The 23,833-nt window shown below is 45.5% G+C and overlaps 1 protein-coding gene across 2 annotated transcripts in view; it reads right to left on the bottom strand.

The window, feature by feature from the left end:
- HDLBP (high density lipoprotein binding protein) overlaps nucleotides 1–23,833 on the bottom strand; it is a 71,990-nt gene that overhangs the window by 35,013 nt on the left and 13,144 nt on the right. The window contains exon 1 of one of the 2 annotated variants that reach the window (XM_060624392.2): nucleotides 4,012–4,137. The exons of the other annotated variant lie outside the window; for it this stretch is intronic. The gene's annotated coding sequence lies outside the window, so the exon portion shown is untranslated. Of the gene's footprint in view, nucleotides 1–4,011; nucleotides 4,138–23,833 lie in introns of those variants that run through there. 2 annotated transcript variants of the gene reach the window in all.

The raw sequence follows: 23,833 nt of genomic DNA, 5'->3' as shown, positions 1-23,833 counted from the left end.
TCTGACTGCTAACCCAGGAGGAAAAACATTCTGTGACACAAAACAGAACGTGGACGTGGGGGGGCTCCTCCTGAGCATCTCGGGGTGAACGAGAGCTGCTGTCCTCATGAGCTCGCTGTGCCTTGTGGTTACTCCGTTCCCGTTGTTATCCTGTAAAAGTCCTTTGGTCCCTTCTAATCCACTGGGGATTTAGAAACCAGGCCATAAAATAGCAGGGTTGGAAGGGACCTTCAGAGGCCATCTGGGGAGGACCGAGAACCACTCTGTGAAGTGAGAGGGTGTGGGTCACCTTGCCTTAGGGACTTTGGGAGAGTGAGGCTGCCAGGTAGGTTACCTGCCACTTTACGCAAACCAGCACACACACAGGGACAAGGTGCGATGAGGTGGACTTTCCAACAAAGGTTGGGTATGTGTCTGAGATGGGAGAATCGACAGCAATAATAAGAACATCCTGCTACCTAACTGTAGAATAACATCCCCAAATTCTTGCCTGTGATACGTTTAATTCAGGAGTTAGGAAGACAATTCATGGCAATCAGGGGTGCACCAATAGACTCAGGTCTCGTTGTCCTGAGCAGCATTTCAGAAATTAAAACAGAAACAAACAAAACAAAACAAAACAAAAAACAAAAAAACCAACAACTCTAAATGCAAGGCTTCAGTCACACGGGGAAAGTGCCACAAGCCAGAGGCCAGAGCCTCTCTGGGGCCCCAGTCCCACCAGATCCTGGTGTGCACCCTAAGGCAGAGAGAGAAAAGTGGAGACAAACTGACCAAGACCATTTTATTTAAGAACCCGTCTCCAATAATTCTAACCCGCAAGTCCTACTGAAGACTAAGGCTCTTCCATTAAATCAAAGTACCAGAGCAGCACGTTCACATGTTGATTTTGACAAGGTGCAGGAAGTGAGCACTCCTTGCAATCCCACATGTCTGGCCAGGGCACACTTAGCTAGTCCAGGCACAAGATGGAGGTGTTCTAAGTCAAAGCACCGACAGCGAAGCCAGGACCCAGGCATCCACCCTGCCTTTGTCGCTCAGAACTCCCACGTGGGTTGCACCTGCCCTTTTACCTGCCAACCTTGCATCTCAACAGCCTCCCTCCCACTCCAGGTCACGAGGAGTCCCTGTTACTTCCTAAAACCCTCAGACACCCCCCTAGTAACTCAGGTTCCCCACATGATCGACTAGACCCACACCCTCTTCTCTGTGTACCTACTGACCGGTCCTCTTGCCTTCCTTGGCAGGACAAATCTTCCGTGCCGGGTGAAAGCCACACAGCAACCCTGCAAGGTACAGTCACTGTCCATATCCCCTCCAGCCACAGGTCTGTGACAAGCAATTCCCACTCTGCACCTAGAGTCACGTTACAGGACGAATTCCTGAAGGTCCCTTCTGAGATAACTCACACACCTTTCAAAAATCCATTCCAGCTCGCTCTTCCATGGGACCTTGTAGTGCGAGAAACACAAGAAAGGATCGCACACCTACTAACGTACCAGAGTGAGAGCCTGTCCCAGAGCCTCTAACACCCCCACGTGCGCACAGGCCCCCGGGCAACAGAAGGACAAGTGGATCTCCAGAAAACTCCAGACTTGTTTGACAGGATACACTGGGTCTCGTCTCCCGATTTCCAATGGTAGTTTATCACAGCTGGAAATGAATGGATCACAACCAACAACAGAGTTAACATCTGGGGTTTTGATATCCTCAGAGAAGATGGCTTTTTTTCTTCTTTAAATAAACTTCTCAAAACCCTGTCTTAAGAATCCATTTTAAGCACATACCTGATGACCCTTCTCTTAAGACTCTGCTCTAAGATTTTATAAAAGGCTGATCTCAGCCCTCCTAACGTGCTCTCAGCATGACAGTCTACCTGCCTCTACGTCTACAAATCGGCACCAGGGAGACTGCCCCCCACAGCTCTATGCCCGCCCCAGCCTGCTCCCCGCAAGCCCTCACTCTGCCTTCACGGACAACACACAACAAGAGGACTCCCACTCCAGAGTCCTTGGACGACCGCACAGTGACCACTGCTATCTTAAGTTCGCAGGAGCCCTGACACAAGCCCCACCATCAAGGAGTACAGGCCAAACACATGCTATCGCAGGTCCCCGACTGATGTACTAACACCACTCAAATCAGGCTTGAAAGGGACCTTCAGCAACCTTTGAATACCACCGGGCGGGCCCCTGCACTGCCTTCCAAAGGAGCCTCGCTCCACCTCTACACAGCTATCAGAATAGCGTGCCGTATATAGTGGCAAGACCCACAACTTTATTCCCCCTTCTCACCACAGAGAACAAGCCCACTCTTTTCTGCAAGATCGCTTCAGACTCGTGGAGCGGTCTCCTCCGGGTTTCGCCCCAGACCCTACATCATTTTGCTTGTTCTCAACTACTTTCCCTGCAGGAAGCATTCAGATCCACTTAATGCAAATCTTCCAACTATTCTCACCCTGGACTTTAACTCTTGTTTCCCAGAGTTTAAGTGTCCACAGGGGGGGAAAAAGGCACCTCGCAAAATATAACTGTGCAGCAGCAGAGCTAGAACCAAAGGAAAGGGGACAGACAGAAGCAAAGAGAGAGAGAGAGAGAGAGAGAGAGAGAGAGAGAGCGTGTCCTCCATGGCAGGGAGCCGCAAGCACTCCTGACTGCTGCGTGGGAGAAACACAGTCACAACGTCCGTGGATCACATCTGGAACTTGGTCCTAACAAATACACCACAGAAAATCTTTAAAGAGAGAATTTTACTTCCTTTGCTTCTGGACAAGTACATGTGCATTCCCTTGTGACCTTGTCAATTATATTTCCCCAGCGAGACGCCTATGCAGGGAGAACTCCCGAGGAACAGAACAGAAAAGTACGTCGGGGCCACCTAACAAGCTCCTGCTTCACGCGCCATGACAGGACTGAATGTGTGCTTGGTACTAAACACCCGCAGTGCAAACTCAGACTTCTTTCCTCTTCTTCCAAAATTAAAACTATTTACTTTTATGCCTACAGCAAGCCTACAAGGAAAACCGATTTTTTCTCCAACATACTTCTCAAGACCCACACGCCGAGCTTGAGAACAAAAACGCGCTCCCCACGGGCCAAAAGTTCGAACGAGGGCCAGGTGAGCGGCTCCCCCAAGTTCTGAAGTCGGCACCCTTCCCGCAGGAGGAACTTTCGCAGATGCCACCTCAGCAGGCCCTCCCACAGGCCACGCGAGCCCGCGGGCGGGGACAGGCTTAAAGGGGCAGTAACGCGCTCGGCCTCCCCGCCTTTCATCCAAATTCGGTATTTTTCCGTAATGCACTTTTCGTGCGCCGACCCTGGGGTGCGTCCAAGTTGCACTGCAGCCCCCCAGGGCAGCAGACCCACCCGACCACGTAGGCAGGCAGCAGGTGAAGGTGCGGCTAGGCCTGCGCGGGGCCCTACCGCCCTGCTGGCCCCAACCCTGCCCTTCGGGACCCGAGCTGCACCCCCAGCCCTGCAAGCCTCCCCCCAACCCGAGCCGGGGGAGGGGCGCGCGGGGGGTGGTGGGAGGGGTCAACTCAGCGGCCGGACGCCCACGTCAGCGGCCCGGGCCCAGGTCGGCCTCCCCTCCCCCACGCTGGGCTAGGGGGCTGGGGGGGAGTGGGCGGCACGGAGAGAGAGGGACTTCGTGGGGGCGGGCGCCGCAGAAGGCGAGGGTTGGGGGTGGGGTGGGCGCGGGCCGGCATCGCGGACTCGGGAAAGTTTCTCACTCTTCCCAAGCCGGCGCTGCGGCCCATGCGCAGTGGTGACACGTAGCCGCCCCCCCGGGCCGGGCCGAGCGGCGGAAGGGGAGGGGGCGCCCGGGAAAAGGAGGGGGCGCCCGGTTGGCGGCGGGGGAAAGGGGGGAGGCGGCCGCGGCCCCTCCCCCGCCCGGCGCTCCACGTCGGCAGCCCGCGCCCCGCCCGCCCCGCGCCCCAACTTCCCTGCGCCGCCGACCCCCACCCCTGCTCGCGCCCGGCCCACCCTCCCCCCCGCCCTGGCCCGCGCTCACTCCTTGGGGTCGGCCCGTCCGTCCCGCCGTCCGCTCGCCGCCGCCGCGGAGTAGCCGGCCGCGCTCCGAGGCCGGCGCCCGGGCCCCCGCGGCTATATAGGGCGGCGGCTCCAATCCCGCCGAGACACGTCAGGCGGCGGCCGCCCCGCCCCGTCCCGCCCCCCCCCCCCCCCCCCGCCGCCGCCGCCGCCGCCGCGCCCACGCCCCGCCCCCGCCGCCCCCCGTGGGGTCCCCACTCGCGGCCCCAGTCCCGCCGCGCAAGGCCGAGCAGCCTGCAGACCAGGCTCAACTCCGAAAGAGCTCTGCGGCCCTTGGGGCGGGGGTGAAAGGGGGTCGGAGAGTTGAGAAATGCATCTGCCCACCCCACCCCCCACGACCGGCCAGCCGAGCCGCTCCAGAAGCGAGGTCACTAGCAATACTGCCTCCCCACCCAAGAATAAAACAAGGGACCTCGAAAGGCACCCCAAGGGAAACTGTTGCCCGCCGCCCCCGCCCCCAGCATTTACAACTCCCCACTCTGTCTTAACCAAACTCCATGCAAACACGGCCGGCCTGGCCCCAAAGTTCGGGCACAAACTTTCCTTCCCTCTCACTGCCGGGTGGTTCAGTTCCTTGCATCCCTACTCTATTCCCTGGCTACCAGTTAAATCCCCTTCACTGAAACTGGTAAGAATGGGTGTGCCTACTATGCGCAACCCTAGATCCAGCAGGAGAGAAGATCCCTGCCCTCAGGCAGACTTCCACCCTAGAGGGGGAGAATGGCAGGTCAGGTTTGCACTGTTTTAAATCAAGGGTACAGGTCTCCTGCAGGAGTTTGTATATACTAGTTTATATCTCTGATGGAAATGTCAGGAACAGACTCCTGCATCAATTATGGAAGTGCACCACAGATACCTGGGACCACAGGGGGCAAGAGGCAGGGAGGGACATATGAGGGATTGTGGGTACAGCCAGGTGGGCTTAAACAGGAACCAGGTCAGCACAGCCTATATTTCTGATACAGGTGTTGCTTAGGTTCCAAGGATGACTTAGAGCGGCAGGTTTGACCAGATGTACTTTTTGAGTAGAATGCAGTCAAAGTATGTGGTTGGGGGGCTGGGCTACTGAAGTGGTTCAGTCTGAAGATGACACCAGCTTTCCACTATGGTTGGCAAGGGTACATGAACTAGGTGGCCAAATTTGGAAGGCAGCACCAAGAAGTCCCTCATTGATTGGAGGCAGAGCACAACAGCGGTTAAGAATGGCAGGGAGGTTCTTGGCTGCCCTCACAGAGATGAGGAGACCGAACGAAGACTTGAATGGAGAGGGGGAGTGTGCTGCAAAAACTCACAATGGAGATGTGATGTGTGAGATGCCCACTGGTTGGTCAAGTAGGCAAAACTGTACATACAAGCTGAAGGCTAGGGAAGAAGCCAAGCCCAGCCCAGACACCGGGAACCCTTTAAGACATCACTGGGGGAGAGAAAACCATGGAAGGCAGACAAAAATCCACCACTTGGAGCCAAGGACTCACTGCCAAAGCAGTACCCAAACTCCGTAGAATAGGACATGGACAGGTGCCATGGCCTTAGACTTGGGAGAAGCTCTTAAGCACCAAGGAATTCTGTAGCGTCCCTTACTACGTTATTAGCGTTTGTAAGGTAGGCCTTCTGTCCAGACCAATCCACCAGCAACTCGGACAAGTGTGTTGTGCTGTTGTTTTGCTTTGAAGTCTCAAGACTGGGTCAGCGGGGGGGGGGGGGGGGTAAAGGGGGAAAACAGAAGGGATTCGTGAGCAGCTGGCAGGTCCACTGTCCAGGAACTTCCAGTGACGCTTGGAAGTCCCCACAGACAGAAGCTCATACAGTAGCTGGTGCATGGAAGGCCTTGAAAGAAGTTTAAAAACATACAGTTAACAAAAAAATATTACATAATACAATGTTGAATTTGTGCTACAAACCATCCCAGGGTGCTTCTTTGCTGATAATTATGACCAGCTTTTCTTCCCAGCCAGCTTCAGTGTATTGAAACTAAGTTTGTAGACGCAAATTTTGAGAGGGTTGCGTCCAGCTACAGTCACGCCGGATAATGTGTGAACCCCCTATGGCTACATTAAGAAGTGAACATCAGTCTGTGACATTTGGGTTTTCAGCCCTCAAAGGGACATGGGAGATGTGGGCCAGTTCAAGGTAAAAAGAACAGAACTCTACCCTCCCACCCACTCAGAGCCACGATCCCCAAAAGGACTAACTCTCAGCAGGAGGTAGGCCATGGGGGGGTGGGGGTGGGGGGACAAGCCCACCGGCACAGATCCTTTCCAATCAGCTTGTATGAGAGGTGGGAACTCCCACTGAGCAGTAGCAACCATGAATAAAAGGCTCAGGGCTCAAATCCTTATAACCCCATTTTTCCAAGACCCCCTAGTCCAAACCTAGAAATCAGCAAATCAGAAACCAATCTCACTCAGCAGAAAAACCTCATACCAGGCTACAAAGGATATCCACAAATCTACCCACACTGTAGAGAGGCTCTAAGTCCAAAATTCAAAAAGTAATAAGACTGAAATTGGAGTGGACTCAAGAACATCAGATGACAGAACTATCCGATTGAGACTGTAAAAAAACAAACCAAAAACCCTAAAGTGATTAGAGATGTAAGACATAAAGATGGCTTAAAAAAAAAGTCAAGAAATAGAATAAATGAAGGAGATTAAGAACTATAGATAAGAGGATGTGGAAGTCCAACATCTGTCCAATAGAAGTTCTTTTTTTTTTTTTTTTTTGATCTTTATTTATTTTTGAGAGAGAGAGAAAGACAGCGTATGAGCAGGGGAGGAGCAGAGGGAGAGGGAGACTCAGAATCTGAAGCAGGCTCCAGCCTCTGAGCTGTCAGCACAGAGCCCGACGCAGGGCTTGAACTGTGAGATCATGACCTGAGCCACCCAGGTGCCCCATAGAAGTTCTGAAAGAAACAGTTATAAAGAACAGAGCAATACTGAAAAAACAGCAGAGAATATTCTAGAATGCAAAGACACCCATCCAACCCCCATGTAAGAGAACAGGTAGCTAGCAGCACCATTTAATCCACACTGAAATGCACTACAGTGAAACCTCAGACCACAAAGACAAGAGTAGAACCTATAAGCAACTAGTGACAAGACAGGTTATCTAGAGGAACACCACAAAAGAGCACACTGCCCACCAGGGCACAATGAAATAAGACCCGAAAACTATGCTGAAGGAGGTACCTTCACTTCATTTCAGGACAAGAATGAAACGGGAGACACATGTAGATGAAGAGAAAGCCATTACTATTAGTGGATAAAGTGCTGGAATAACTATTTGAGAACATATTCTAGCAAGAAGAGTATGAAAGCAGGAGGGAATACTGGGAAAGAAACCAGTACCTAGCCAAAGTGAAACAAGCACTGACCATATACTAATAACAACAATACAATGTGGAAGAAATGAAAACACAAAATTCAATTAAAATTGTAAGTAGCAATAAGATAGGAGGTAGAAGGAGGAAACTGAAGTTGCTGTATTTCAAGACTATTTGAGAAGAGGTCAGAGATACTAATTTTAGCCTTTGTTGAATAAATGATGCAAACCTAAAGACAATCTAGTAAATGCACAATTTTTAACTTTCAAACCAAAAACCAAACTCTGATCCAAACAGAAGTTACCGGCAATGTTCTAGACCTTGAATTAGGTGGCAGGTACAGAGGTAGTCATTACAATATACGTGATTGCCAGTTACATACTTTGTATCAATATTATTAACTAAAAGAGAGGAAAAAAGAAAGCAGAATAGGAAGCAGAAGAAGTAAAAGACAAGCAACGAAAAAGCAAGACAAAGGAAGCACAAAATATGATGAAGAATCGAATCCAAACGTGGTAAAAATGTAATAAGAATACAAAATCCAGCAATAAGCTACCTAAGCGACCTAAACCATGTGGACCAGAGGCTGAATAAAGGGTGGTTGAATACTCCCAGCAAATTCTAACTTGACGAAACCTGAGCTGGCCATACTAACTAAAATAGGCTGTAGGATAAGAAACACTATTAAGGTCAAGAATAAAACATCCCAATCAATTGATTATACATGTATCTAAAAACACAGCTACAAAATATATACAGTAAAAGCAGGAAGGTTACTAGAAGCTGACGTATGGAGGACTTACAGAGGAAGACAGACTCACTCTTTTGGTAATACAGATTATGAAGATTAAAAATGTATAGATAATTAAAACAATGCCGTTAATAAACCTACTTTCTTGGAAAAAATTTCAACAATTTTCCCAATTATTAGAAATAACATGTTCTTTTCAATCGTAATGAACTTTTATAAAAACTGGCCAGCAGCTAAGGCAAAACAAACACAAATGGCGAAGAATTAATAGCATAACCAACATTCTCTGACTACAACGCAATCAATTAGAGACAACTTAAAATTTTAAGAAGCCTAGAAATTTAAAAGCTTTCTTCGAAATAACTCATGGGACAAAGAAGAAATCTGAAAATATTTAGAACTGAACAATAAGCAGTTCTATATCCAAACTTGGGGCATCAAGCCAGAGTGTTGCTTGGAGACAAGTTTATAGTCATAAGCCATCATACTAGTGAAGAGAAAAAAGTTAAAATTTAATCATCCTCTCCTGAAATTAGAAGAATAGAAAACCTAAAGAAAGTTGAAATAAATACAGTTAAGAAATTAATGAAATAAAAGACATACACGGGAGAGAATACAACTTCCGGCTGAGTCTTGAAAAAAAACAGACCAAAAAAAAAAAAAATGACATGGAAAAGAATAAGAACAAGTATAAACAGCCAATACTAAGAATTCAAGGAGGTTGAAACTATAGCCATGGCACAGACTCTGAAAAATCATAGAAGAACTCTACAGAAGTCTGCAGAGTTCAAAAACTTGAACACACGTGCACACATGTACACCTTGAAAAACAGACTAAACAGGCAACTTCCAGAAAAACAAGTCACCCAAATTGAGTCTGTTAGAAACGGAAAGTTTACACAACCAATTCTCCCCCAATTTTCAAAGAAACAAATATAAAAACCTCAACACAGAGACAGGCCCAGATGCTTTTTTTTTGCAAGGAAGCCCTGAGAAATTACCCTCCCAACTCAACTCACAAAGCTAGGGGACTTTAATACTTTCCCAGACAAGGCTAACATGAATGTATGAATTTTGTCTACTTAATAATCTAGCAAATTGATCTAGAAAGTCAAAACAAATAATATATAATGATAATGCCAATTTTATTCCAATAATGCAAGGTGCCGCAGTATCAAAAAGATGAAGTAATTCACCATGTTATTACACCAGGGCAAGAATGATTTTCTCCCCTCAAAACATTCTAATAAAGAATCTGATAGAACTCGCCCGTTCCTGATAAAAAGGAGGAATACAAGGGCACTTCCTTAACCAGATGCTAGTTCTGCTGTCTACCAGATGCCCTCATTAGAATCATTCACTTCAGGATCATGACAACAACAGGCTGAAATGGAGCACTTTCTCTGTGCACATCTACACTTGAGATCCTAGTTAGGGCAGGAAGGCAAGAAAAAGAAACATAGGAGAACCGTAAACAACAAACTGCAGGTGCTCACGGGCAGTACAACTAAGTACAAGATCCAGGAGGATCTACAGACACACTATTAGAACTAAAAGTTTTCTGGAAATAAGATCAGTACGCAAAATCGATTATGCTCCAAAACATCAGCACCAAACATCAGCAATAAGTCTAGTAAGAAAATAGTAAAATTTGTAGACAGTATTCTAAAAACCTCTGTCAAAATACAGAAAATACCTAACTAAATGGAGAAATGCCACATTTACCTATGTAGGAAGACTCAATTGTAAAGACTGTCCTTCTCCCCTAGTCAGACTGGAAACTCAGTGCGAATGCAACTTGTACCTTAAAAAGGGGTGTGCTGTGTGTGTGGAGTTTTGCAACTAGATTTTATGCAATTTTTATTTAGACAACAGTATTTCTACATACCATTTTTATAATACTGTATTTCTGTATATAATTTTTAAACTACTTACATATGCAATTGTATTTATGCAACAAATCTTCTACAAAAGATCAAAGGCCACGAACAGCCGATTACGGCTCGGAGATTTTACAGCTACAGTACTTCAGACAGTGTGGTGTTCGCGCAGGGACAGACACAGAGAACAATGACATAGACAAGAGGCACCGAGCCTGGCCACCTTAACAGCCAGCCATCACTTTTATCAGAGATGGCCTTGTGGATGAACTGACGATTGATGCCCCTGGGAACACTGGTTATCTAGATGAGGAAAAAGCATAGGCCCTTACTTTATATACCACTCACAAGGCCAACTAAGACCAAAGATGCAAATACCATGGGACACAACCCTACTGTCAGACTTCTACTTATGGAAAAGAGCTCTCCCACGTGAGTAAAGGAAGTGTATGCAAGGATGTTGGTCATCACAGCACACTGTTAGCAACAGCCAACAATTTTGAACGGCCTGTCAATGGATAAACACAGATAAACAAACTAAGGTGCATAATGTAGACTACTTACCCTCTTCGCTTTCACTAATTACCTGACAGGACTCAGTGAGGTGGGCCATGCTGATCAGGGTCAGGAAGAACAGGGGATGTCCTTGGAGTGGACATCTCCAAGGCTGTGGGAGCCGCTCAGGTTTGGTAACTTGTTCAGAGGCCCCGCAGTCCTGTAAGAAGTTGGCACTAAGGGACGGGAGTGTTCACAGTCTGCTCTCCCATAATGAGTGTGGTAGGTGGGCCAGGGCAAAGAAGAGTATGTTCTCATCCCCCTCGATAGCTGAAATATACTAAAAAAATCCTTGTACCATGAAGCTTCTTCATGCTCGGCTATAAACTGCAGTGTCAAGTTGACTGGTAGCATATTCTAATAACACATCAAAACTAGGTTCCTTTCTTTGGCTCGGAAATAATATTTATTACAATAAGTACATTCAACTTGGCGGCCTTGTTTCCCTAAAATAAAGTAGTCCAAGTTCAGACGACAGAGAAATACATAGCCACCATCCACGCTTTCCACTGCCCCCCTTCGTTCTCTCCCTACTAAATGCATCGGTGTCCTTTCTTTTCAGGAAGTGACAGAGAGGGTAACAATTGTCTTCAATGACAGTGGCACTAGATTTCATGTATTTCTCTTTAACCTACGTTTTAACTAAGTCATAATGGGCACCCACAGTGAAAACAGACTGTATAAAGAACACCAAGCTTGTTGTCAGGACAGAAGTTCAGAATCTTGCTCAGATCCTATTTGGGTCACCTTGACAAGTTGTTTAAGCTCTCAACATTTACAAGTTTCCCATTTATAAACCTCTGAGGCCTTTGTAAATTGCTGAAAAGATCAAGAAAGATAAACTCCCCTACAATAGGTATCTCACTGTATGGGAATATCCGCATTTAATTTCACTAAATGAAATCTACTACATTAATTTTATGAATACTGAAATGATCAGCATTTTTTTAAGTTTGTTTACTTATTTTGACAGAGACAGCGAACACGCACACACAGGGGAGGGACAGAGAGACAGGGAAGGAGAGACTCCCAAGCAGGTTCTGTGCCCAGCGTGGAGCCCTACGCAGGGCTCGATCTCACAACTGTGAGATCATAACCTAAGCCGAAATCAAGAGTCGGACACTTAACCGACACAGCAACCCAGGTGCCCCACCAGCATATCTTTATACAGATGAGTAAAGAGTAGCATTTATTTAGAGTCTAATTTAAGAACATGTGTCAGATAAGCACACCTTATAACTCTTTAAAAAGCAGATGGGACAGGGGTGCCTGGGTAGCTTAGTCGGTTAAGCATCTGGACTCGATTTCGGCTCAGGTCATGGTCTCACAGTTTGGGAGATCAAGCACCACGTCAGGTTCTGTGCTAATAGCACGGAGCTTGCTTGGGATTCTCTCTCAAACTCTCTCTCTCTCCCTCTCTCTCTCTCTCTCTCTCTCCCTCTCTCTCTCTGCCCCTCCCCTGCTCGTGCATGCGCCCACACACTCTCTCTCTCTCAAAAAACAAACATTTTAAAAAAAAAGCGGACGGGACAAATGTTAGGTTCAAAAGAGTAAGTTAATGGATTTCCACAGAAATGAAATGAAAACTACTCTTTAGAGCCATGCTGGCCAGCATATACCGTGGACACGTGGCTACTGACACTTGAGACGTGGCTAGTTCAAACTGGTAAGCCCTCTACACCTCAAATACACCCTGGATTTGGAAGACTTCATGTGAAAAACGTAAAACACTTTACTGATAATGTTCTATCGGTTACGTGAGGAAACAATGTTTTGGAGTGGGTTAAACAAAATACATTATTGACTTGATTTCACTTGTTTCTTTTTTGCATTTTTAAGGTGGACAATAGAAAACTTTAAATCCTATGTGAAACTCTTATTTGAATTACAGTGCTATAGAGCTGGCTTTCCAAACCAAAGCAGAAATGTAATCTGACAAAAAGTTTTTTCTTGCTAATAAACGTTATATCAGTCTTTTTTAAAAAGTCCCTAATCAATTTACTACAAATTTCTTGTTTAAAATAAATAGATGAGGGGAAGGAACACAAAATGGGTACTGTGTCGTGTCTCCACGGCCACAAGCGCCCTGGGGTGTGTGGCACAGGGAGCGCTCTCAAGGACTTCCAGGGAAGACATGCCCAAGTTTAGTTCACAGCATCTCTCCTAAGGACTCCAAAAACCCATTAACAACCAAAAAAATAGCAAAAGATACAACCATCTTTTACAGAAATGCAGAAAATTTTGATTTGCACAAAAGAAAACGCAAGTTCAAAGTAAGAAAAGAGGCTACATTACGCCTCTCGGTTTGGCAAAAATGGAGTTTCATGAGTGTCAGAAAAGGTACAGGAAACTGCTATGGCTGGAGGAGTAACTGACGGAATCTCTTTGGAGAGCAATTTGATTATATATTGTAACTTAAAATACGAATATTCTTTGACCCCGCAATTCCTACTTCTTAGAATTTCTCCCACATATGCTCACATACGTGATAAAAAACAAATGTACTATAGCATTTCTGCAGGAGCAAAAGATTGGACGTTGGTGTTCTTTCTATTAGCCAGGGGCTGCATAAACAGATGACGGCGGGGCCCAAAGTCTACTCTAACTAACCTGCTGAGTGAGCCAGTCCCCACCGACCAGAAGACAGAGGAACGGACCACCCTCCAAGCACTGAGGGCCTCCAGCACGCCCTGAAATCCAGCCCCCACCTGGGATGGTGTATGCTTGCTCCCAAAGCTGTTTATGCCAGTCTTGACTGTTAACGTATGTAACCACATAATTTAAAAATAATACAATAAGGAAAGAAGAGTGAGATGGTTCTACGGATATTCAACTTATCACACTAAAGTTCTCAATGAGGGCAGGTTGCGTTAAAGAATTATGTCAGTTAGGTGAACAATTCTTAAAAACCTCAAGGAATGTGATATTCTAATTGCCCTGTGTCTTAAGTTCTTGATCCACTTAAAAGAAACTGATGCTGAATGTCCTAGGTAACACATTATGTTTGGTTTGTATAGACAGAGATTATGTAGAATCCAGTCAGCAGACCCTCGGATACTAGGTTGCAGCCCTGCAACCAATGATGGGGGAATGGGGTGGGGGGGGGGGGGGGGGGAGGGACGCGCCCGGATGGCTCAGTCAGCATCTATGTGACTCTTAATTTCAGCTCGGGTCATGATCTCAGTTTGTGAGTTTGAGCCCCGTGTTGGGCTCTGCACAGACAGCTGCAGAGCCTGCTTGGGATTGTCTCCCTCTCTCTCTGCCCCTCCCCCAGTCTCTCTCTCTCAAAAATAAATACACATTAAAAAAACAAAGACTGGTGAATGAGTAAGTGTCCTTCCCTCAACCGTAGGACCAGTGTCCGAGTCAACTCCGGAGAAAGGGGTAGCTCTGTATCCTATAGCTACATAGCCAGCAGTGTCATAGACAGAAACATGCTTGTATGTACATAAAATACCCACGAGCTACTTCTAGGGTAGCCGAGCCACCGAGGAGAACAGGGAGCACAGAGCCAGGCACCAGGGCACACGAGCATCAGAGCTGGATAGAGGAGAGGGGACAATACTTACTGACTTGAAAAAGGAGCCATTTTATGAAGTTGGGAGGTGAGCACACGTAAAAAGAGCATGTATTTCTTTTAACACTTACCCAAAAAAGGTGTATTTTAAAAGGTTTAGAAATGATGGATGGACATATGCTAAGTGCTCATGTGGATTACCTGCAGGAGAAGCCTAGTTCTGTATCAGATGATGCTCCTTACTTTTTCCACAAAGACACTTCCATTTGGAGAGGGAAATAAAGAGGTATTATTAAGTAGCATTAGCTACCACAAATCAGTGAAAGACAGAGTCACAAGAATTATTTTCTTTGCTGTTTTATTAGACCGTGCTATCAGCAAGAAATCTGAAGTAAGACTTTTTTGTTGTTCACTTCCTTGTGAGGGACTGCTGACTGCAGAGAGAGGAGGCCTTACACGAACTTATTAAAGCCCCCGGCAACTGGAAGATACCCAAGCCGGTCTTTACATATTCGAAGAGCAGGATAGAAGGGGTGAGTTCTGCCCAGCTCCCAGCACACACAGCTAGGAAAAGTGAGAGACAGGGAGAGACCGCAGAGACACGTCTCCCCTGGGCAGACAGAAAACCGCCCCTGAGAGTGAGCACAGTCACCGGAGCAGGCACGCCCGCCATGTGGCAACCGCTTGCTCAGACAGACCCCTCTTGAGGGTCGCCTCCATGTCTAAAACTCTTCGTTTCATTACAGCAACCAAGTACTTCCAGGTGGAAATGCATCCAGTGACCGTTGGGTCATTCGTGTCTCTGAATGCCACAGGTTTCACAGTGGTGACAGACTGGGGACCACGGCAAGCACCTCAAGGTAATGGTGGTTCTGGGAAGAGGACAGTAAGGGCATGACAGCGATGGAATGCCTATAGAGGAGGGCTCTGGCAGTATCCCCCCTCAGTCCTACGATTAAAAAAAATGCTTTTGATCTTCTGCCTGGAAAACCCATTAAAACTACAAGAAACAAAATAATTACAATTTGACCAAAGGCAACAATTTATACTTGAAAGATGTTTTTTCTTCCTACAATCTACATAGAAAAGGTCTATGAGCGGGGCGCCTGGGTGGCTCAGTCGGTTAAGCGGCGGACTTCGGCTCAGGTCATGATCTCACGGTCCGTGAGTTCGAGCCCCGCGTCGGGCTCTGTGCTGACAGCTCGGAGCCTGGAGCCTGTTTCGGATTCTGTGTCTCCCTCTCTCTGATCCTCCCCCGTTCATGCTCTGTCTCTCTCTGTCTCAAAAATAAATAAACGTTAAAAAAAAAAAATTAAAAAAAAAAAAAGAAAAGGTCTATGAGCTAGAATGAACTTAGGTCATCCCTATACAACATTATGCTAGAGTAGAGATACCAAGTTAGCTAAAGCCATGGGTAAAATACCTAAACTGGAACCAGTCCTATCCAAATGGAAATGTAATGCCTCTCCACAAGGAAACAAGTATCAGAAAAAGCAAGTTTTTGGATTCTCCCCTCCTTAGGGTATTAAGCCCTGGTGGACACTCAGCGTAGACATGTCACACCTCTTCACTTGGCCTGTTTTCTCACTTGTCAAATGAGGAGGTGGGACTCCATTATCTCTTCCAGTACCGTCTTTCTGAGTCTGCTCTAGGGAGCAAACCTCACTTTTAGATTTAAAGAATTCCTGGCATAGCTGTCGCCCTGAAGAATTCAACATAAAGGTGCACTAATACAAGTCCAATGCACAGACCAAAGCAGATACATCTTACTCTGTCCTGAGGCAGACACCTGATATCCTGGACTCCGAGCAGGCCACCATACCGTAAGGGCCTCTGGGGAGCAGGAACCGAGACATTTCACCTGTTGAGAAAGAACGGTGCACGGGGCAAGAGCACACTGTTAACCCCGCTACTAGAAAATCAGCACCAACCAAAGAGGGATGTAGGGTGAAGACACAGGGAGTCAAGGGTAAGAAGCAGTAGGGCAGATCAGCATGGGGCGCCAGACTAGAGAGAACCGAGGCCAACTCCAAGCGGACATTAAGCAGCTATCTGGAATGGACTCTACCTATTGTGCGAAGGAAGGATTACACAGAAGGGCGGCAGCAGAAACAGTAAGAAACAAAAAGGCAACAAAGTCTGGAAACGACCAAAACTTCCATTAAGGAGGAGGCTGACTAAACAAATCATGCTATATCCATGCCATGAAATAACATGCAGCATATAAGGCACGGGAGAGATTTCCCACACTAGTATATGTGATCTCCAGGGTTTACAGTTAATAACAAAGGCAACAGAGGACAGCAAGCAGGTATAGAGGGTATGCTGCCTTCCTCTAAGAAAGAATCAGAAATACTGCCTCTGTACACACACACATGCGTGTGCGCACACGCACGTAGTATATACTTATCTGTTCGTGTTTTTAAAAAGAGAGGATGGAAGGAAACAATGTCCATGGAAGGGAGGGGAAAGGGACGGAGGCCGAATTCATCTGAATATAGCACAATTCATAGGTTTTTTTAGTCAGACAAATCAGAGACATACAAACTCTAGAAATAAAGTATGTCCTTCTTGATGCTGGTTACATGGATAGGCTCAGTGAGTAATAATTCACTACGTTCCTCTTCTCTGTCGGACTCGCCTACCCTTTTGCTATAGCTTGCACGTCTGCGATCGTAATTCTGTTATTCTTCAACGAAATCCATTTTTAACATGCTGCTTTATTTTTATGGTTAACACAACACAGTGGCAGCGAGCATCCCTACCTAGCATATGGACTGTGGCATCCAAACACCACATGCCACTAAAAGGAGCCAGGGCTCCTCAGAAAAACCTCAGGTCTGCTCAAGAATATGGACAAGGTGGGACACCTTGCTGTGACAGAAAGGAAGCAGTTACAGACTAACAGGGTCACATCCAAAGAACACAGAGCCAACTTGGGGAAATAACACGAGCTTCAAAAAATGGCTGTAACGGGTTGACACACAACTATATACACATCCATAAGTTTATGAGACTAGAAGAAAAAAAGCCACAAAAATGCTCTGTCACGTTGGAAGGTGCTAGTCCTGGTGCACACTAAACAGCGATAAAGACGAGAAGGAACTGTACCACGGAGTAACCACAACTGAGGTGGGAAACCTTCTTTAGAAGAGAATGCTAATAAGTGCAGAAATAGAAAAATCTTCATTTTGCACTTGCCAATTATAGGCTAAATCACTGTCCCCCAAGATACCCGTCATTACTCCTGAAGCCTGTGAATGTCACAGATGAATTAGGTTAAGAGCACTGAGATGGGGGGTAGGGGGGAGTACCTTGCATTGCACAGGTGGGACCTAAGTGTAATCACAAGCATCCTCAAAATCGTGTACTTTAACCGAGTCTCTCCTACAAGCCTGCAGAAGGAGACCCTGACGACACCACGACTTACCCCAGTGAGACGGACTTCGGCCGAGTCCGTGGTAATTTGTTACAGCGGCAAAAGGAAACTAATACACCAATGAAATAATAATGGACACAAGCAAAAAGGCAGTTAAACCCATTAGATCCCTGGTTGGTAAAGAACATAACGGAATCAGCCTGCTGACACGGTAACCACTGATCAATTTTAACATCACAAATGACAGACGTGATGCCTCCTGCTATAATGCAATATGGTCCGCAGCACAGTGTAGGGTATACTCTTGACACCTCTCCTCCCTTCCACTTCACCCCCTCCTCCAGGGGGGCATCAAACCCGAAACAAATTAAGCATCTAGACATAGCCACTGGTTTATGGGAAATATGAGGGTCACAGAAACATACCACATACCACGATAGAATCAACCAAATCCAGAATATGGGAAATTCCACAGCACAAATGGCCCTGTTGCTTTTGTAAATAAATGGCGTTTAAAAAAAAAATAAGAAAATTGTGATTTTTTTTTTTTTTAATTTTTTTTTTCAACGTTTTTTATTTATTTTTGGGACAGAGAGAGACAGAGCATGAACGGGGGAGGGGCAGAGAGAGAGGGAGACACAGAATCGGAAACAGGCTCCAGGCTCCGAGCCATCAGCCCAGAGCCTGACGCGGGGCTCGAACTCACGGACCGCGAGATCGTGACCTGGCTGAAGTCGGACGCTTAACCGACTGCGCCACCCAGGCGCCCCAAAATTGTGATATATTTTAAAAGAGACAAAAGAGGCACCAACGAAATGCAGTGTGTGGAGAGACCTTCTTTAGGTTTTGATTCAAACCAACCCTAATATGACATTTGGAGAAAACCAAACACAATAGATACTGGATGATATTAACAACATACGGCTAATTTTGTCAGCTATGACTTCTTGAAGCCCTCCTCTACTAAAGATATATGCCAAAGTATTTATTTACAAGTAACACAAAATCTGAGATTTGCTTTAAAATAAAATACTCAAGGGGCGCCTGGGTGGCTCAGCCAGTTAATCATCCGACTTCAGCTCAGGTCATGATCTCACAGTTCATGAGTTCAAGCCCCATGTTGGGCTCTGTGCTGACAGCACAGAGCCTGGAGCCTGCTTTGGATTCTGCATCTCCCTCTCTCTGTCCCTCTTCTGCTTGCTTGTGTGCGTGTTCTCTTTCTCTCTCTCTCAAAAATGAATAAACATTAAAAAAAAATTTTAATGAAATAAAATACTCAAAACTAAAAATGTTTTGGGGGGGGGCAGAGGAAAACAAACCAAAAATGGCAAAACGTGACAATTGTTAGAGTTGGTTTATAGGTGGGGCGCCTCGGTGGCTCAGTAGGTTCAGTGTCTCACTCTTGGTTTCAGCTCAGGTCATAATCTTGTGGTTTGTGGGTTCGAGCCCCACATCCAATAGTACAGAGCCTGGTTGGGATTCTCTCTCCCTCTCTCTCTCTGCCCCTCCCCCACTCAAGTTTTTTCCCTCCCTCTCTCTCAAAATAAATAAACAAACTTTAAAAAGATGCTGCCAAAGCTGTACTCAGAGGGTGAATCAAACGTATAAGTTTTATTATAAGGAAAATGAAGATAAATGAGCTAAGTATTCAAGTCAAATGTTAAGAGAAAATCAAAGAAAGTAGAAAAAATAAAAGAACTGGTGAGATAGAAAACAAAAACAAGAAATAGTTGACCCGATCGATCAAAACCAAAATCAGTTTTTCTGAAAATAGCAATGAAAGAGCAATTAACTCCTGCTAGTCTTACAAAGAAAAGAACACACAGAGAATACAATGTCACAATGATACAATACTATCCTTGCTTGGTTTTGAAATAAGAACCATTACAAATGGCAGTAATTACATCTTCTGGTAGCTCCCAAGGAAGTAAGCGCTTCTTTGCCCCATGGGGCCCCAACAAATTTATTTTTGTATCTCACTGGCATTAATTGGGTTCTAAGCCCACCAGGGGACCAATAACCATAGTCAAGGGACCAAGGGGATAGGATATGTCTATTAGCTGTGGCCAATCAGGGTCCACCCATGCAGCTGGGCCCTTTCATCCAAAACACACAGTTTGTACGTGGTGAAAAGGGTGGCCCCCAGAGGCAAATCAAGGCACTGTTTGCTTCCCCAATCAATGAGTGGGTGCTGCAGAGAAAAGATCTTAACTACAAACCAGTTTACAAACATGAAAAGTCAACAAAACACCAAACCAATAAATCCAGCACTTAGTTTATAAAATAAGACATCATGACTAAGTAGGGTCTGTTCTAGGGATTCAGTAAGGATTCAATGTCAGGAAATGTATGCATCTCAAATTTATAGCTAAAAAGAGAACATATATACATATACGTACACATATACATACATACACACACACACACACACACACACACACACACACACACACACACACACACACACACACACCCTGATAGAGGGCCATTTAAAAAATGCTCAAAAGAATGTGGAAATTCAGTGTCTGTTCCTTGTTTCCTATTGAATTTAACATCAGCAATAGAAGGAAAAGGCTATATGAAGAATATTTCCAAGAGATAAAATATATCATGTTTGTGTAAAGCTAAAAGTATCCAAATGGCAAGGATGTCTACTACTGTCACAGACTGTCAAATATGCAACCTAAGTAGACGTAATTAAGCAGAGACAAATGTCACTATTTGCAGATGACCATCTTAGAAGTCCCCTCTATTATAACAAAAAGCTAGGAAAACTAAAGGAAAGTTTACTACATCAGCCATACAAAGCACACACAAGCACACACACAACACAACACACGCTAAAGGCCCATATCACGGAGATGATGCCAGGTTTCAGTCCAAGAGACTTCTCACAAAGATGTCTGTCCCCTCCAAGTTCATCTACACCCTCAAGGAGATGCCCAGTAACATCTGTGGTAGGCTGAAAACGTCCACCCGGAGGCACCAGCTCCTAATAGGTGGAACGCAAATGTTAACTTATTTGGAAAAAACAGTCTTTCCAAATTAAGTTAAAGATCTTAAGGAGGCTGCCCTGGATTATCTGGGCAGGTGCTAAATGCCACTCTTAAGTGCCCTTATAAAAGAGCAGCAGAGAGACCCCACACAGAAAAGGGAGCTGTAAGACAACAGAGGCAGAAACTGGAGTGATGTGGCCATAAGCCAAGGAGTGTAGAGGCAGGCACCAAAAACCACATGAGGCAGAGAACAGCTTCTCCCCCAGAGCCCACAGAGGGTGTGTGTGGCCCTGCCAGATTTCAGATTTCTCACCTCCGGAACTGTGAAAGAGTAAATTTGTGTTGTTTGAAGCTACTAAATTTATGGCAATTTATTAGGGCATCCCTAAGAAACTAACCCAACATCCCAGGAGCTTTTTTTTTTTTTTTTTTTTTTACTGTAAAAAAAGTTCCCAAATCCACCTAAAATCTGCCTAGATTATTTGGCCTCAAAAGAAAAAAAAAAAAAAGAGTTGAGATTCAAAGACTAGCAAAACACATGACAAAGCAATAGTAACTAGTACTTGGTGTTGGTTAAGAAAGAGGGAAAAGTATGAATAAAACAGTCTCATGAGTACTAGGAGTTTACCACTTGATACAAGTGCCCCTCCAAATTAGTAAGGAAGGATAGCAACAGACAGAAGTGGGCCAATAACAAATTTCCATTTTGGAAAAATATAAAAATTGGTCTCTATCTCATGCTATACACCAAAATAAATTCCAACTGCATTAGAGATCTGAAAGTAAAAAATCAAGCCTTAGGGAGTTAGAAGATTGAGGAGAAAAGCCAGTGATTTGGGGGCACAAAAGTCTACCGAGGATACAGACTGTAGACACCATCAAGGAAGGTATTGACTCATTTGACCCTCGTAAGAGGTTAAGAATTTTATATAGCACAGATCATCTACTAGAGAAGTTAGGATACAAGTAAGAGTTCTCTGTTTGGCAAACATCTCAACAAGCTAGGATGTGATCACACAGTTCATAGAAAAGTAATACAAACCACACATAAACACGAATGGATGTTCATCTTCGCTCAGCCCTTTATGAGATCAACAAACATGAATAAAAGTGGTGCAATTTTGGGGGCCGCCTGGTGGCTAAGTCGGTTGAGCATCTGACTCTTGATCTCAGCTCAGGTCTTGATCTCAGGGTCATGAGTTCAAGCCCCCTGCTGGGCTCCACACTAGCCATGAAGCCTACTTAAAAAAAAAAAAAAAAAAAAAAAGTGGTACAATTTTTGAAATGGCTAGGAAAAACAGGCTACTTGACTATTGAGGATGTGTAAAACCAGAAGGCAATTTAAAAACACATCATGAAGAAACAGACACACAATCCAATTCGGCAATCACACTTCAAAGAAGCCACTCTCCAGAAGCACCTGCAGAAGAACGCAGAAGGCATAGGTGTAACACACAGAAGAAAACTCACAGAAGCTCCGTCAAAGGCAAAGAACTAGAAAGAACACAAGTTCGCATAGGTGAGCAAGTGGTAACAACACGGTGACATGTCCAAACCACAGTAGGCACGGTCTCAAACAATGAAACAACGGTTCAGGTAATGACCTGGAGACAGCAAAAACAGTATACAGGGCTTTATTTTTTAAAAATAGACTATGGGCTTCCCTGTAAGGGGGTGTCCACATCACTGGTGTTTTCACAGCCCAGGTGAAGTGGCAGGCCACTTCCATGGGGTGGGAACGTTGCAGAGGCTGAGTGAGGTGAAGAGGGCAGAAGACATCCGTGCAGGAGAGTGGTAACACACAGGGTTGACTACTCAAATAAGCAAATACATTAAGGGATACCGGAATCTAGGAGTATCATCGTTGGAAAAGACAGCTACCGATTTAAAAGGGAGAAACTGGAATGAACACCAACATATCTGATTGGAGTTGGAAGGACTGGAATGAACTCATGTGTTTCAATAGAGAGAAAAACTCATGTTTTGCAATTGAGAGATAAAAGTAGACATGACTGTGTTATAAACACACACGTGTGCATATGGGTACCTGTGTATACATATGTGTGCGCGCGCGCGCGCGCGCACACACACACACACACACACACACACACACACACACACACACACATTCTGTGGCTCTCTCCACCGAGAGGACCTGGGTCAGTAATACTTCAACAACAACCTACCTGGTGTCCAGACTCTGCTTCTCTTAGTACCACTTGCCATAAAAGGAGGTCTCTTTGAAGAACAAGGCTGATTCCAGGTCCAGGGAAGGGAAGGTACGTGAAGAGCCCAGAGTGTCTTGCTGTACCAAAAAGTAAGAGTTTCTAAACAAATATGGGGGAAGCGTCAGAAGGACACAGGAGCCAGCTTTAAGGGGGGCACTCTCCAGTCAATATGAACAGTACCGTATGTAATGATAAAGATTGATAATGTAAGTAAAATGGGCAACGGTTAGCCTATATTGATACAGACACATGACCAAAATGAAGATTTGACAGGAACAAATATTTAGCTTCGTAAGTAGCTCCCCAGCATGTACTTATTAATGACACAGACTCCACAATGGAGAATCTGGCAGACACCACCTTAATCAGCAAAGTGAGCACCACTGATAATGGGACAAACTGAACCTGTGTGCCATCTGACAGAACGCAAAGAAAACCCAGAATTCCTTCTGTGCTATTCCAGCCAAAATAACAAAGCCTGAATCCAATCAAAATGTAATACACACCGAGGGACATTCTACAAAATAAGTGTCTGTACTCCTTAAATGACGAGACCAAGAAAGCCAAGGCAAGATGGAATAAATAGTCCTGTTTGTTGGTTTTTGTTTTTTTATGCTTGTTTTATTCACTTTGAGAGAGAGAGTGCAAGCAGGGGAGGGGCAGGTGGGAGAGAATCCCAAGCAGGCTCCACACTGTCAGCACAGAGCCCCGACGCGGGCTTGATCCCACAAACCGTGAGATCCTGACCTGAGCCAAAGTCAAGAGTCGGACGCTTAACTGACAGCCACCCAGGAGCCCCATAAATGTTTCAGTTTGAAGACTACAGAGACCCAGCAATGAAATGTTATTGTGTGCTTCTGAGTGGATTCTTCTGGTGAAATGTGAATGGGTCTGAAGGTAGCAAAGCATTCTTGTTAACATCCTGATTTTGATGGTTGTATTGTGGTTAAGGAGGAAGAGTATCTTATTTGTGGGAAACACCCCAAAATATCCAAGGGTGATGAGGATTCATGTGCCCAATTTACTCTCAAATGGTTAGGAAAGTGTTTTCTACCAGTCTTAGAATTCCTCTGTAAGATAGTTAAAAAAAATTAAACATACTTTTTAAATATATTTTTTAAATTAGATTTTATTTTTTGTGAGAGCACTCACGGGG

This window comes from Panthera onca, chromosome C1, assembly GCF_046562875.1.
Source record: "Panthera onca isolate mPanOnc1 chromosome C1, mPanOnc1 haplotype 2, whole genome shotgun sequence".
Lineage (NCBI taxonomy): Eukaryota > Metazoa > Chordata > Mammalia > Carnivora > Felidae > Panthera > Panthera onca.
The sequence above is the reverse complement of the archived record's forward strand: the minus strand, read 5'-3'. Positions and strand labels throughout refer to the sequence as shown.